We start from the raw sequence: 11283 nt of genomic DNA, 5'->3' as shown, positions 1-11283 counted from the left end.
TGTATCACCATGAGTTCCGATGAGGAGGCACCACCAAAGGTCATCGCCGCCGCCGTCGACCTAGACTACTATCTCGGGTCAGGCGACGGCCCCGGTATTGTTATCACCCCTGTGAAACTGAGAGGAGCATCGAACTACGATGAATGGGCCAAAGCCGTTCGTCGCTCGATGATTTCAAAATTCAAATTTGGATTTCTTGACGGTTCTGTGAAGGAACCCATTATGGACGAGACGAAGATGAAACATTGGATTGCGGTCAATTCGATGGTGGTGTCTTGGATCACAAACACCATTGACGAGAGTTTGCGTTCGAATCTGGAGGACTTTGATATTGCTCACGAGTTGTGGAGTCATTTGAGGACGCGGTACTGCGTCGTGTCGGGCACCAGGGTCTGCCATATTAAGATGGCTCTGAGTGGTTGCAAGCAGGGCACGTCTGAGGGCGTCATGGAGTACTATGGCCGCTTGTCGAAGGTATGGAAGGAGTACGTACAGTATGCACGAGTTCCCAGGTGTGTATGTGCGGGTTGTACGTGTAATATAGCGAAGCAGGTGGGGGACATTCACGATGAAGATCGTCTGCACTATTTCCTAATTGGCCTGGATGATCACTATGAAGCCATTCGTGCACAACTGTTAGCACGATCGCCGTTGCCAGGACTCGACGAGGCGTACCAGACGGTTATGAATACCGAGACCATGCGCGCCAAGGCTGCGAGAGGTCCGGAGAGTGTCATGGCGTTCAAGGTCGAGACTAAGGCTCGGTCGAGGTCGGGAGATGTCAGTGGCAGATTTTGTGGTCATTGCAATCGTGAGGGTCATGAGGAAGAAACTTGTTATCAGCTGATTAGATTTCCTGAATGGTGGGATGAGAAGAAACGAGGTGGACGAGGGCCTGGTCGAGGAGGCAGGACGTCGATTAGAGGAGGCAGAGTAGCTCGTGGGGCAGCGTCGTCGACCAGTGGTGTCGCTCGTGCCAATGCCGTGAGCAATGCCACAGGAGGGGCGACAACCACTGTGACGAGTGGAGACGGATCGCAGGGTGCAGTGACGACAACCAATCATGAGCTTGTTGGGGTGACGAAGGAGCAAGTCCAGCAAATAGTTGACATCTTGTCACGACCTTCAAACAAGTTGCAAGGTAATCTTGATTTACGATGGATTGTTGACAGTGGGGAATCACGTCATGTGACGGGTGATATTTCAATCCTGAGAAATATCAAGACATCAAGAAATCAACAGGTTGTGTTGCCGGACGGTCAACCTGCAAATTCAAACCAATATGGTTCGGTGGTCTTGGAGGATGGTTTCGTGCTCGATAATGTTCTATTTGTGCCTAAATTGAACTGCAATTTAATTTCTGTAACTCAATTAAGTGACGAATTACATTGTGCTGCTCAATTTACTAACAAAATGTGTGTTCTTCAGGACCGCTCGACGAGGATGGTGATTGGCGTAGGTGATCGACAGGAAGGACTATATTTTTTCCGTGGGGCTCCAAAGGTTCGTGTGCTAGCAGTGGAGTGTGTGGTCGACTTGTGGCATCAACGGATGGGGCATCCGTCGGAAAAAGTGTTGCAGTTACTTCCTCAAGTGAGTCATAAGATTAGGAAGAATAAAACAATTTGTGATGTATGTCCGCGGGCGAGACAATGTAGGGAGAGTTTTCCAGTTAGTGTTAGTCGTGCTAGTCGCCATTTGAATTGGTTCATCTTGATTTATGGGGACCCTACAAGACTTCCTCGTCTTGTGGGGCAAAGTATTTTTTTACCATTGTTGACGATTATTCTAGAGGTGTGGATTTATTTACTGAGTAATAAAATGGAAGTTGCATCGACATTTCTTAATTTTGTTGCCATGATTAAGTGTCAGTTTAATAGATCCCTTCGAGTAGTACGCAGTGATAATGGTACCGAATTCAATTGCTTACAAAATTATTTTCGTCAACATGGGATTCTGTTTGAGTCGTCGTGTGTTGGGACGCCTCAACAAAATGGGAGAGTCGAGAGAAAACACCAACATATTTTGAATGTTGGGAGGGCGTTACGTTTTCAAGGAAATCTTCCAATAAAATTTTGGGGGGAATGTATTTTGGCCGCCTGTTACTTGATAAACCGTACACCTACCCCGATCCTTGACAATAAAACACCTTATGAGATGTTGTTTGGTAAACCACCATCGTATGTGCCTATCCGCGTGTTTGGGTGTCTGTGTTATGCATATAATCTCCGGTGTAAAGGGGATAAGTTTGAGTCTCGGAGTCGCCGATGTGTGTTTTTGGGTTATCCGTTTGGCAGGAAGGGATGGCAACTTTATGATCTAGAGACACATGAGTTCTTCGTCTCACGGGATGTCAAGTTTCATGAAGGGACGTTTCCTTTTGTAGATGAATCGGATGTGTTGCCACTGGTGCATGATGGTCATGGGGGGCTTGACCATTGGAGTTTGGATGAGAGTGGGACTACGGGTCCTGAGACCGTGTCGTCGCGTGCAGGTGATACTGCTGGGGTGTCGCCGCCTACAGGTGATACTGAGGGGGTATTGTCGCATCCGGGAGCTGATGAGGGGGTGTCATTGACCAGTGGTGACGACAGGGGAGTGTCGTCGCCTGTGAGGGAGGAACAACAACATGAAACTCCTAGTCGAGTGGATTCAGACGTCGTCTCCTCACAGACAGGTGTAGAGGCGACGACGGGTAGTGACGAGAGTGAGACAAGGCAGTGTGTGGAGGATACGGAGTTAGGAAGGGGGAAGCGTGCGAAGTTTCCGTCGACAAAGCTGAAAGACTGTGTGATACATACAATACGGGGAAAATATAGTACTTCCGACAAAACACCTACGGCGTCATCACTCTCAGGTACTCCTTATCCTATCACATATTTTGTTAATTATGAGCGTTTTTCGTCAAAGCACAGGCATTATATAGCAGCATTGCAAGAAGGGCAAGTTCCTAAGAGTTTTAAACAAGCGATGCAGCATGAGGGGTGGCGTCAGGCAATGGCTGCTGAAATCGACGCGTTGGAGGAACAGGGGACATGGACGTTGGAAAATTTACCGGAAGGGAAGAAAGCACTGGGGAGTAAATGGGTGTATACTGAGAAGCGTGATGAGGATGGGAATTTGTTGAGACTGAAGGCTCGATTGGTATGTTTAGGGAATCATCAGGAGGAAGGGTTGGATTATAATGAGACATTTGCTCCCGTCGCGAAGATGGCGACAATTCGAACTTTCCTAGCTGTCGCAGCTGTCAAACAGTGGGACGTGCATCAGATGGACGTCCACAATGCGTTCTTGCACGGTGACTTGGAGGAAGAGATCTATATGAAGATTCCTCCTGGATTCCAGAAGAATCACTTTGACAAAGTGTGTCGAATGAGAAAGTCGTTGTATGGGTTGAAACAAGCACCTAGATGTTGGTTCCAGAAGTTGTCGACGGCATTGACGCACTATGGATTTCGACAGTCGCTGCCCGATTATTCTCTCTTTACTCTGTCTAAAGGTATGTTGCAGCTGAGTGTGCTCATTTATGTGGACGACATGATTATCGCAGGCAATAACAAGTTTGCGCTTGAGAGTTTTAAGGCATACTTGAAGGAGTGTTTTAAAATGAAAGACCTCGGGGCTCTGAAGTACTTCCTTGGGTTAGAGGTGGCACGAAGTAGTCAAGGGTTCTATGTATGTCAGAGAAAATATGCCCTCGACATCATCTCAGAGGCCGGATTGTTGGGAGCAAAGCCTGTGGACTTTCCCATGGAACAGAATCATAGGTTGGCATTGGCAGACGGGCCAGACCTGTCGGACGGTGAGCAGTATAGGCGTCTGATCGGACGTCTGGTTTATTTGGCTGTCACGCGACCAGACGTTGCCTACTCTGTACATGTCCTATCTCAATTTATGCAAGCACCAAAGGAGGCACATTGGGAAGCAGCTTTGCGAGTAGTGAGATATTTGAAGAAGTGTCCGGGTCAAGGTATACTACTTCGGTCGGACAGTGCGTTGCAGTTGGAGGGGTGGTGCGACTCGGATTGGGCAGGGTGTCCAATGACGCGTCGGTCGGTGACTGGATGGTTTGTGTCACTTGGTATGTCGCCAGTTTCTTGGAAGACCAAGAAACAGCATACTGTTTCTCGGTCGTCTGCTGAGGCAGAATATCGATCGATGGCAGCTCTGACGTGTGAGTTGAAATGGTTGAAACAACTACTACGCGACTTGGGGGTAACACACGACCAAGGCATGAGGATGTATTGCGACAGTCAGTCTGCGTTACATATCGCACAGAATCCGGTGTTCCATGAAAGGACAAAACACATCGAGTCAGATTGTCATTTCATTCGAGATGCAATCAAGGAAGGGATCATCAGTCCGTCGTACGTGTCGACGAAGGTTCAGTTAGCAGATATCTTCACCAAAGCGTTGGGGAAGGCGCAATTTGAGTTTTTTTTGAACAAGATGGGCATTCGAGATCTACATGCTCCACCTTGAGGGGGGATGTTAAGATATGTTAAGATATTAGATATTATTCTGTGAATATTCTGTAGAGTCCTAACTATGGTAAGTTACCTAATGTGTACCTAGGGTTTAGGTAACTGAGTTGTACTATATATACGTGTGTGATTAATGAGAATGAGACGAGATTACACAATATTTGACAAAAACACACCACATTTGGAAATATGGTGATGATGAGCAAGAGTGTTAGTTTGGTCCTAATAGTTGCCCTTGTGGTTGTGGCAACCATGCCTCAACCCGGCTCCGGCATTCGCCAAGTTCCTTTCATCACTTCTACCTTCCCTTACGGAAATCCTCTTTCAAACATCCTGCAGTTTGGATGGGTTGATGAAAGCAACACTCTTACTTGTAAAGGTTTAGGCCAAGAATGCTTCCTTTGGATAAAATGTTGTGGTAATTTGCATTGTAGCCGCCCTGTTGCTACCGCACCAGGGAGATGCGCATAGCGCTGGTAATCTGCGCACCAATTGTTTCGATCAGTTCATCTTCCGTGTATCCAGTAATAATTAACCTGGCGCTTAGCTAGCTAATGTTGTTAAATGTACTTTGTGTTGTACTCGTAAACTAAATAAAGCAGTTGCTACATGTACGTGCCTTTACTTAATGTTTATCAATGTTTGAGTAACTTAATCTACTACTCCGTACCTTTGTTTCATAATGATCTTTACAGTTACTATTTGTATAAATAGTAAGATAAAAAAGGGAGAGTGTGTGAAAAAATAGGTGAGTATAATAAAATAGATAAAGTAAGAGAGTGAAAAAAAAAAGTGAGTGGTTGTAAGAGAAAAATGAATAAAGCAGGAGAAATTGAGTGGAAAATTATAAATGATGTGGTTTAAGAAGGGTAAAATAGTTACTTTTTATGTCCAAATGTAGGAAAAAACACAATGTAAATAACAATATGAAACGGACTAACACGGAATGTGTAAAGTTTTTTCTGAAACGGATGTAGTATAAATTAGGAGCCTAGACACTTGAGTATTAGGAGGAAGTCCAAATACATGCCAGGCATGTATTTGCAAAAACATGCCAACTCCAAATAAAAAGGTAAATCTAAATGGTAAATATTTTTGGGGGGAAATGTAAAACGGTATTGTACACTTGTAAAACGGGGTGCTGACTTGGCATTGCTGAGTTGGCAATTCATTAGAAAAATGGTATTGGTATTACAAAAATGGTACTAAACTTTTTCTAAATGAAATTCATTTTCCTTAAACGGTACTCGTTTTGTAATAAATTTTATAAAGTGGTAATAATATCACAAAAATGGTGCTAAATATTTTAAAATGGTATTCCTATTACAAAATTGGCAGTAACGGGATCCAAGTTGGCAAACGGGGTTGACTATTCAACAATTTCAAAATGGCTGGGAAATTACAAACAAGCACATGGCATGTATTTCATAATACATGCCTGGCTGCGATTTTGACGCCCTCGAGTATTAGTGTATTACTCCTTCCGTTTCAGAATAGCTGACACATTCAATTTTTGCACATACGTCAATACACTTGTTTGACCATTAACAAATCTATCAACTACGTATGTATTACATTATACTTAAACAGACATCAGGAGTGACACGTATCACTTCCTGTTGTAAAATTTCTCACGAAAAATAGTTATCCTAAAAATCTTATTTATTAACTGTTTTTGTATGGAAAAAATATTTATTTATTAATGGAAATAATATATGGCACATAATTATAATTTGCTAAAAATAATTTGTGTTAGTATTTTAATCAATTCGATATATTAATGATAAAAAATATATTTACTCAATATTTTAGTCAAATCAGCATACTCCGTATTAATATATCGAATATTTTGTTCTTCCCCTCGAAAAAAAATATATCGAATATTTTTGTCAAATTAAATTAGCGTATCGATCAAGCATTATGTAATATGTAGCAGGACGGAAATTTGCATACTTCGTATCATGATTAAATGTAAACTTTTGTGCAAGACCACCTTGCCGAAAAGACCGCTTTGATTGCTTAACTAATTGGTTCTATTGTTTAACTAATTGGTTTCATAACTTAACTTATATTACACCAAGGTGGTCTTTTGTGTAAGACCGCCTTATATAAAAGTTTGTAATGATTAAATGAGTATATGTTCGAGATTTTTTAATTATAGAGTATTAGGGAGAGAAATATTTTAGTCAACTATATTGTACTATCTCCGTTTCATAAAGATCTTTACGGTTGTTATTTACACAAATATTAAGATAAAAAAGGAAAAATTAGTTGAATATAATAAAATGTGGATAAAGTAAGAGAAATGTGTAATAAGATCGGTGGGTATAAGAAAAAAATGAATTAAATAAGAGTAAGTGAGTGGAAAATTGTAAATATTATGGGATAAGAAGGGTAAGGTAGTAAATTTTCATGTCAAAAAACAGAATAAAGTAAAGTGTAAAACATTATGAAACGAACTAAAACGTAAAATGTAAAAATCATTTGGAAACGGATGTTTTATAGTAAAAAAAAAGTTGGCCAAATAATTTTACTCCGTAGAATATACGTGCATGCACGATATCTAATCTAGTAAAATATATATTGATAAACATATAAAATTGATATTATAAAAATATACTCCCTCCGTCCCTTAATACTCGCACCGCTTTCCTTTTCGTGTCGTCCCTTAATACTTGCACCGCTTCTATAAATGGATTTTTTTTATCAATATTATATTATTTCTCACACTTAAGTACTACCCCACCTACACCTCTATTCTTGGAAAATGTTTGGTTGACCCTAAGGGTTGACAACCCCTAAGATACATATAACATAAAATAATATATATGCATAATTAATTGAAGATAGAGTGTTGTATGTAAAGTTTGAATGCATTTGTAACCAATCAAAATTCAATATTGAAAGGGTTACCAACCCTTAGGGTCACTCTATCATTGTCCCCTATTCTTTACAAAAAATTATTTAAAAATTCACATCCTCCACTCACCACTCTCCACCCCTTACACATTTTCCACTAACAATATTAAAAAAATACATCACTATCAACTAACACCATTAAATTAATAAGTCATTTCAAATGTCTTAAACTCCGCACCGGTTAAACCGGTGCGAGTATTAAGGGACGGAGGGAGTATATTGATAAACTTATGAAATTTGATATTATGAAAATATATATTAATACCTGAGTAGCACGTAATATTAACAATATTTCACTTGATAGTTTTTGTTTTTGTTATGTTATTACATGATTATTACGTACTTGCCTTTTTAAAGTTTAATTAGGCTACTTGGACCGTTTAGAGAGGTGTTGTAAGTTGTAACGGGTTTGCAAACAAAGTACGTGATTAGTAATTTCACAATGTAGCATCTATTCATGTATGATAAAGTAATACGAAGTAGGACCATAAAATGGAAAGTATGTGCTTTAATTTGACCGAAAACCGAAATCATTTCTTTGAGAACCTCATGGCCCATTATATTGGAATATGTTTACTGCGCGTAGTATATGTTACTCCCTTTATCCCTTAAAGATTATCTGATTTAATATTTTTTGTTTTCAAAACACAACTTAAAATACAAAAATCATTGATTTTATACACATAAATATTAAAAACACATCTCCTTTATTTTGGAATATGTCCACAAGTCGTAGTACGGAGTATCTATTATTGGACTACGTTGGCTGTCGGTTTTGTTCATGACTTCATTGTCTTACAATTAGAAAGGCAAAAATATCCGAAAGGCAAAAAAATCCGACCTGCCGGAATCGAACCAGCGACCTAAAGATAGCTGTGTGTACCACTACAGTCTTCCGCTCTGCCAACTGAGCTAAGGTCGGATTGATGTCAAGATATATTTAATAATAAATTTATTTGTTTTATGCATTTCAGAAATGAGATTATGACAGTAATCTTCTTTTGTAGATTCTATTATTAAAATAAGTCTATGACATGGGGGTAAAAAAAATTCAAAACATAATTACTGGATTTGGGATATGTTATTTTTAGACCCGTTAAAAATTGACCCCACCCGAGAATTGACCTGAATCTGACCCGAAAATAGTGGGTCTTGAACAAGAATTTGAGACCCATAACCCGATTTTATCCGAATTCGAGCAACTTGGAAAGTAATGGGTCAAAACCCAATCAAACCCGTTTTGGACCCGACCAATGAAAATCATTGTATTTATAGTAATAAATGAGATTATGAGAAAATTTAAGCATAATAAATATGTTATTTTTACTATTATTGTGTGTAATATGATTTTAATTTGAATTATACGTCATTTTATGGTTGAATTTGACTAAATATAAACTTGTGTAGGAAAATTTGTTAATTTGTGCCCATATTTTGTATATGTATCACCTAAATTAATGAAAATATACTTTGCATTTTAATTTGTGCCCATATTTTGTATATGTATCACCTAAATTAATGAAAATATACTGCACGTTTTAAAATCTCTCAACCCGTTGGGTCAACCCGAACCTGAAAGTGACCGACCCGATTCAACTCAAACCCAAAAATAACTTTTTACAACCCGACCCGACCAACCTGTTTGACAGGCCTAGTTATTTTACAACATAATAGTGTTTTCACATGCATAATAATACTATGTACTTTGTAATAAATATGGAGAATCAAATACTACCTTCATTTCACTAAGACGGTTACACGGACTTGTTTGGCAACAAGCGGTTAGCTGTTAGCGGTAGCGGATTGTATTAGCAGTTTTGACTAGCTGTTGGTATTAGCTTGTTTGACTAGCTGATTGTATTAGCTGATTTTGTAAAAGTGTTTGGTAAATAGCTGATATATAATAGATGTTTGATTGTGTAAAATTACAAATAAGGACATTGACTTATTTAATTATAGAGAATTAGTAATTACTAAATATATGAATATGTATGGTTAGATTTTTTTTGAATTAAATGTAGTAACATGAAAAATAATTAAACAACATTCCTATATATAAAATTGAAAATATTATTTCTTTGTTTTGTGTTGAGTTTTTTTTTAATGTTTATTGGTCTTTTGTTGGTAGAAGTAATAATATTGTTGCCCACGAGATCGCTCGTTGATTGTCGTGGGTCAAGGGTTGACGTTTGTTGGGTAGTAATCTTCCGTCATATGTTCTTTTGTGTTTAAGTGGTGATGTTTTAAGCAATGAAAATGAAGTGCCTTTTAGGCTTCATTCAAAAAAAAATTGTAAATTTGTTAATCTCATTAACAACTTTTACGAAAATAAATGATTAAATGCCTAATTTGCAAATTAGGATTGACTAAGAAATATTTTTTTACATAAATTCATACTATAAAAGAAACTCATTTTTTAATTTTATTTTACGTCATCTATTTAAGAGGTCTAGTTAAATAAAATTTAAAATAAAAAGGTAAGCAAAGTAGTAAAGTTAAGTACAAAAGTGAATAAAGAAAAGAAAAAAGTATATCAACCATATTTCACCTTGAGGATTAAATTGTCTTTTCAACTTACCCAACACAATCTTCTAATTGAAAAAGCTACATAGAGCAACTTTTTGGAATTAGAGGATTCATCCCAATCCTCTAACTTCCAAACACCTATGTTAGAGGATTGAATTGGTCAAACCTCTAAATTGGTCAAATCCTCTAATTTTTTTTTTGATGAAAAAATCCTCTAATTTTTGGTGAATCCTCTAACAACCAAACACATCCTAAGTATTATTTATCTATAATTCTATTTGGACTCCTAGAAAAATTTATCTTTTTTTTTTTTTTACCAGTGGTTGACTCCTATAAAATTCATCTCTTAATTAGTTATATGTATGATGACGTGGAAATCTTACATGGCGCTCCGAATGCTATAAAAAAAAAAAAACCTACCCTTCGTATATCTACTGGATTTTAACTCGTGCGATGCACGTATTTTATTAAATTGTTGAGTTAAAATAAAACTCCTATATCTTTTTAGATTAGATTAGTTTAGTTTTTATTTTGAATATTTTATATTTATTTTTTAATTACTTCCTAATCAAATTCTATCCTCTAAAAAAATAAATAAAGAATCTAGAGCCTTATTAGTATTTGGAGTGAAGAGTAGTATTCGCACGGCTATTCATCAGAATGATCACGACTGAAGCACAACCTGACCACGTTTTTCTGCTAATCCCGTCTTCCCCAATCTCGCCTTTCTAGGTAAATTCCTTAATCTCTTTGTAATTTCTAATTTAGTTCTACGTACACAGGAGTAGTACGTATTTTTATTAAACTATGAATTTATGAAATTATGAGCATACAATTACTTCTTAAATCCTTAAGTTTAATTAGGGTTGTGTATTCATAATTATTTCATATCATACTGTTGCTCTGCAGTTAGATTCGAATTCCTGTTCATCAGAGGGAGTATATATAATTAAGTGTTAAAGGAACCAACTCAACCAAAAGCTTAAGCTGATGGTTGAAGCCCTAATATTAATTTTATACTCTATCACGCCCCCTCACATGAAAGGGCTTGAAGTGTGGATGCAGTATAGGCCTCCTCATACCTAGCGCGAAATATTCCACTTTGAAATGAGGGGTGGATGAGATTTGAACCCGTGACCTTTGCGTCACGTTGACTCTGATACCATGTTAAAAGGACCAACTCAACCAAAAGCTTAAGCGGATGGTTGAAGCCCCAATATTAGTTTTATACTCTATCATTAAGAATAAATCATTATAATTAATTTATTGTATATTCTGATTAATCTTTTTTTGATGATCTGAAAGCCAACTATTGCACGTTTAGTATTCTATTAGGACTACTACTATTTATGTT

The 11283-nt window shown here is 38.0% G+C and overlaps 1 non-coding gene across 1 annotated transcript; it reads right to left on the bottom strand.

The window, feature by feature from the left end:
* Nucleotides 1–8238: 8238 nt before the first annotated feature.
* Nucleotides 8239–8325, bottom strand: TRNAY-GUA (transfer RNA tyrosine (anticodon GUA)). The gene is given in 2 exon segments: nucleotides 8239–8274; nucleotides 8289–8325. It is a non-coding gene; the product is annotated as a tRNA-Tyr (tRNA).
* Between the last annotated feature and the right edge of the window lie 2958 nt (nucleotides 8326–11283).

The sequence above is a fragment of the Spinacia oleracea genome, chromosome 2 (genome assembly GCF_020520425.1).
Source record: "Spinacia oleracea cultivar Varoflay chromosome 2, BTI_SOV_V1, whole genome shotgun sequence".
In the NCBI taxonomy this organism is placed as follows: Eukaryota; Viridiplantae; Streptophyta; class Magnoliopsida; order Caryophyllales; family Amaranthaceae; genus Spinacia; species Spinacia oleracea.
The sequence above is the reverse complement of the archived record's forward strand: the minus strand, read 5'-3'. Positions and strand labels throughout refer to the sequence as shown.